A 6,048-nucleotide genomic window follows, 5' to 3' on the forward strand; every position below is an offset into this window, starting at 1 on the left:
TCTGTACTAAATATTTGCTACTGACACGTCTAGCCAACACGCGTCTGTAGTAATCATTTAGTACATATGGTTTTTAAGAACACGCGTCTGTAGTAGGAATTCTAGTGTGAATAAATGCATTCAGATTACAATCTGATGGTTCATTCCTGTTGCAATCTGATGCAAACTCTTTCCAACATCATTAACATTAACAGGATCATCATCTTTCATGAATAACGTAAGAGGTTCCACATAACATTACATTAATTAGTAATAGGACATCATTATCTTCATATTACATATAGTAAAGGAAGAGGTTCCACAGAACATTACATTCATTAGCAATTATCAACTATAGATCTAGAGGCCATCATGCCATCCTAACATTACACACAATGGCAAACAACATGCCTAGAACAAAAACACACAAACATACATAGAAATTAATGCATCCATTATTCTTCCTCAACCTTGCTTGCAATGCTTCCAGCTCCTTGTCCTTTGCTTCCAACTCCTTGTCCTTGGCCTGCAACTCCTTGCCCTTTGCTTCCAACTCCTCAACCTTCTTCACCATCTCACTCAGCAACTCCCTCTCTTTGGCTTCAAGCTTTGAATCTTTCTTCAGGAACTCCTTTTGCAGGAACTGGTTCATCTTGTGAACCTCCTGACCATGCTGCATTGCACTATCTTGGTCTTCAACAACAGCTCCATGATTTCTTTCCCTCTTCAAACTCCACACAGCATCCTATAGGTCCCACATCAACTCCTTCATGAATTCGAATGATTCCTCATCGATCCAAAGATAGAAGCCACAATCTTTTATTGTCTGCAACATCAAAAAAGCATCATATTTGAAGCAAATTGGGGATCAAGACTTACCCTAGCAAACCTACATCTGTAGTATCTATGGCCTGGTTGGTCGTCACTCCATGAGATCCACCTACATGCCTTTAGCTGGCACCAGCATTCCACCGGTGGCTGATAGGCTAGAGGCTGTATGCGGTATAGCACCAGCAGGCCAAGGCCATTGTAGGCACCACCACCATGGCTGGTTGAAGTAGACCCCCAAGACAAATGCAAGCTTGACTCTGCCATCAGATCAGCCAACTTCGGCACCTCGACGATGGTCACTTCAACCCTAACTCACCAGCCTTTTAGTGGGCAGAGGCAAAGACAGAGGGAGGCAGAGACAAATAGTGTGGTGGAGAGAGAGTGAGGCAGAGATAGAGAGTGAGGCAGAGAGAGGGAGGCGAAGAGAAAGCTTGACTCCACCGCTGGCGCCACCGTGACACTCACCTCCGGTGAGGAACCTGTCGGCCAGAGAGGGACAGAGACGGGGAGGCATGCGCGACAGGGATAGAGATAGGGGAGGCGTATTTGGGGGGAGGCATGACTCTGATAGGTGGGGCCCTTTTGGCATGCGGGACCAGACACCAACATGGCAACAGGACCATACACCAATAGTGTTATGTTTTTAATAATTAAAACCGTGCTATGATTGAACTCACGATCATAGCACAATGGTAACACACTTACGTCTGAACCTAGAGGTGTCGGGTTTGATCCCTAGGTGGGGCACAATTTTTGCCTTGCTTTTTTTATTGCTACAGACACGTCTTAGCCACTCGCGTCTGTAGTAAGAAATTTACTTTTGCTCACCCTTTTTTCAAAATTTATTTTCCTTTAGCCTGTCTTCCCGTATCCCCAAGTCCATTCACATTCGCCTTCCTGTATTCTAGGATTCTGTTGTCCGCTCCTCGCCACCGCCCCATCCGCGCGCCTTCGTCGTCTTTGCCCTCGTCCGCTCCTCGCATTCTAGGGTTCCACCGCTGCCGCATCCGCCCATCGTCTGCATCCACCCACCGTCCACATCCGTGGTGAGGAGGCACTCGTCATGGCTACTGGTGGCCGGTGGTGGCCCAGCATCCCCTCCTCAAGCACTCCCAATGGCAACCTCTTCACCAACCTCCTCGAGGCCTTCGCCTACTGGTACCCGCTAGGGCTAGGGTTGCTGCTGCAAGTCACCAGTGCCAGCGCCAAGGCACTGCCACCACCAAGTGAGGTCTTCACCTGCTTGGACACAACCGTTTTGTGCCCCCCACCACCATGCCAAGCTTGCCACCATAGGTACCAGTCTTCTTTCCCACTTTTCTTTGTTATTTTCTAGTCAATTGATTGATGGTTGGTTCTCTCGCTGAATGGAAATATCTTAGTTTATGCTTGCTTGGATCTTATCTTGTTGTGTTCTCTCTGCTTAGTTTGTGCTTACTGTGTGCTCTCTGCTTAGTCTGTGTATTGTGGAACCAGTTAGAGGTAGTAGCTTAGTCCAGATTCTTCTAACATGGAATTTCTTCAGTGATCTGATCTCTAAAAGATCACTGAAGAAATATAGATATGTAGGACTTCAATCTTTTGGTTGGCCTATAAATGAATTTAGATGTTCTGTCCCTGATCTAATTACATGTGTTGATCAGTACCTCTATGAGTGTTCTGTCGTCCCTCATGTTTGCTGAACACTTGTACTAGACTGAAGTTAGCTACTGTAGATGTTGAACACTTCCTCTAGACTTGAAAACATTGAATGTTCTATTCTAGTACTAGTCTAAGTTAGCTGAAAATGGATAGCCTACATGCCTACACTATCCTAGCTGTGCCTACTAGGTCCATATTTTTTAGTTGTAGGGCTAGCCTAACTTTAAATAGATGACTGCTATAATGTTGTTATCTATGTGTGTTGTCATAGGCAGCCACTAAATTTTAGTGCAACTACTTTTCTATAGCTACACAATGGGCTGCAACTTCTGCTGCTTATTTTCTTTATAGATGAACAATAGTTGTAGGTGTGTTGTCGTTAGAAACACTGCTTATAATACTGTTATCTATTCTGAATTGTACATGATCTCATGACATTTCAAACTTTGCCTAAACTATTTTTGGTATTGTTTTCACTGTACATGTGTCAAACATGGATATGTGGTGCTCTAAAAGGAGTCTGCACTGCTAGTTGTTGACTACTATTAGTGGCCTATCTAAATTGTAAGATGCAGCTTTGTGATATGCAAACACTACTTACTATTAGATGGTAGTGCTCTGTGATGTTCACTAACAACCTTACTCACCTTTGTTTGATAGGTGTCTGATCAAACATCTATGGCATCATCATTAAATGAAAACGAAGAACCAACTAACAATGGAGAGGAGGGACACAACAGAGATGCTAATGAAGAAGAGGAAGAGAGAGATGCGGATGCAAGGGACCAAGAGGAAGATGCTACTACAAAGGATGAATAGAGAGATGCTAATGCAGAGGCGCAACAATCTGAACCTCCTCGTCAACCCTAGAGAAGAAAGAGGACAGTCACCCGGTGGCCAGATGACAAGCTAACCATCACGGAGCTCACTCTGACTAGGATTCCCATAGAGAAGAGGGACCAGATAAGAATGAGAAGGTTGATTGGTCGGATTGCTAGACAAAGGATCTCCTCGGTCCTACCTTCTTTCAATTCACTAAGTGAACAAGACAAGATGACTATATTTGATGAGTGTGTCCAGCCTTGGTTGGAGTTTCCAAAAGAATTGAAGGCTATTGCGTGTAAGAAGATAATGCATATGGTAGCCAAGAGTTGGAGAACCCACAAAAGCGACCTTACACGCACTTTCATCAACAAAGGGTTGGATGCCACGGTAAAGCACACATACATTTCGAAAGAAGATTGGGCGGTGTTTGTGAAACTGAAGGATAGCGAAGAAGCAAAGGCAACAAGTGAGAAGTATAAGAAGCTTAGGGAGAGGAACTTGTGTGACCACTGCCTAGGGACAGCAGGGTATGAAGGAAAAGCCGCAAAGTAGGAGCAGGACGATAGGGAGTTAGCCACCTAAGGCATCAGTAATCCTTGGGACCAATTTCAAAGTGGCCGCCCAAGGAATTGGCTACATGCACAAAGTACTTTGGTGAAGTCAGAAGGAAGTGCTGAGATTCGTTGGTTGAAAGATTCAGCTGAAAGTGTATCTAAGCAAATTATGGAGAAGCAAGGAGCCCTTGAGTCTTCAGGGCTCACTTTGGTTAGGGAAAAGGATGTGCTCACAGAGGTCTTGGACACCCCAGAACAGACAGGCCACGTGCGTGGGGTGTCTAGTTATAGTGGTTGGAAGCATTGGCCGGACTACGTCGGCATGTACAGAAAGAGGAAGCAATCAACAAGTGATGTGGATGTGGAAGCCATCAAAGAAGAAGTTAGAAGCCAAGTGACAGATTGAAGAAGTTACCAAGAAGGTCACACATGATATCACAGCCATGCTATGTGACCAAGGAGTGCATCTGAGGTCGCCTTCCAACACCCCTAGCCCTATAGGTGGCCGAAAGAGCAGTTGTGCCTCAGCCTCGGATGTAGTCGAAAGAGACTACATCGACGGACTTGAGGCAACTCTAGATCCAGATACTATGAACCTTCTGACAAAGTCAACACCATGTAGCCTAGTAATCAACCCTGGAGGTTATTCGATGGAGGTAGCAAGGGGTCGGGTGTTCCCATAGCAAATTGAACTATGTTCACAACCAGTAATGGAACATTATGCCATTGCACATATTGATTATGTATATCCAGAACATGAGGATAGACCGCTGAGTCCACGCCCAAGTCTTGAGGTAAGAACTCATGGACAGACTCTATACAAGAGGGTCCAGTGGAGGAGAGGCCATCTTGTGGTGTCACCAAAGGTGATCTCTTCTCCAAAATCAAGATCTCCAAAGCCTAGGAGCTCCAAAAGCCATCTAAAGGACCTTGTGGTAGGCAATGAGAAGGCGGAGAGTGCCTCTAAGAGTGCAACTACTGTTGAGAAGCCAAAGAGTAGAACTACTGTAGAAAAGAGTGCTTCAAAGGAGACTATGGCAGCGCCGAAGCCAACTAAGTCCACAACTGCTCCAGCTAACCCACCGACACAGCCTGGAGCAGCCAAGAGTGACACCAAACTGGAGCTACAGGTGGGTGCCAAGCAGCAAAAGGTGGAGAAAGCCACCAAATCGACTAAGAGTGCCCCTAGGGGTTCTATATGGACACAGGCCAACGCCAAGTTCAAATTTGGAGAGCCATTCCTATCAGAAGCAGAGCTTGAGAAGGCAGGACCTAGGTGTGTTGCTCTTCATGCTTGGTGCATGAAAGAATGTGAAGAGCATAGGACAGGCGGGATCGTTGTTGTGATCAAGCGCCAGCATTTTTGGCATGATGCAGAATCTGAGCCTTTCATTGTGAGATTAGAAGACTTGTTTGACCTCTTCACACTAGATGGACTGGATGTAGGACTTCTTTGCGTGTTGACACTGTAAAAACAATTTCATCTATTTTCTGGACTTGTTCATTTTTAGAAAGGTGTGCTCTTCATATATTTGCTTGCTAAATTGCTTTTGTATGCTTGTTTATTCCTAGATGCTTGATTGTAGAAGCTAGGGCCACATCTATGCCTGTTGCCATTATTGATCTAGATCCAATGTCAATAAAGACTATGAGCGCTGATAGAGATTAGCGTGGGGCATCTAGAATATTTCCTAAGGAAATATGCCAAGAAAATTTCTGTGATGTTTGCGCATAACTGTGGTGGGCACTGGATTCTGTTGTCATTGTTCCAAAGTGGTGGTACCTCGACTCCAGTTGAGGTAGGGCATCATATTTGAATCCGCTGAAATCTATGATAGATGAGTGAGTATTTTCTAACCTACTATTGGCCAAGTATTTCTTTCTTAATTATGTTATTGGAAGTCAAAATAATTTGATAACAACTCATGTATGTGTAGAGCTTTTGCCAATTGCCAACCTAGGCCGAAGAAAGGGCAGAAAAAATTAAAGTTGAGCCATGCAGCCAAAATTCTAGTAAGTAGTGGTTCACTTCCAGTTGTGAAGTAGTGTTTCAATTCAATTATTAACCATGTGTTTCATATGTTCGCAGTGTCAGTAGCAAGGTTTGGACCACACATGTGGGTTCTTTGCGGCCCACAACTTGATGCTGGCGATGGGACAGGCCAATTTCGATAAGCCTCAAGTAATTTTTGGTACTGCTGCTATCATATATATATTG

At 44.7% G+C, this 6,048-nt stretch overlaps 1 pseudogene; it reads left to right on the forward strand.

The window, feature by feature from the left end:
* The first annotated feature begins 1,873 nt into the window (after positions 1 to 1,873).
* On the forward strand, positions 1,874 to 5,676 carry LOC136479628 (uncharacterized; annotated as a pseudogene).
* Positions 5,677 to 6,048: the final 372 nt, after the last annotated feature.

The sequence above is a fragment of the Miscanthus floridulus genome, chromosome 9, assembly GCF_019320115.1.
Source record: "Miscanthus floridulus cultivar M001 chromosome 9, ASM1932011v1, whole genome shotgun sequence".
Taxonomy (NCBI): Eukaryota; Viridiplantae; Streptophyta; class Magnoliopsida; order Poales; family Poaceae; genus Miscanthus; species Miscanthus floridulus.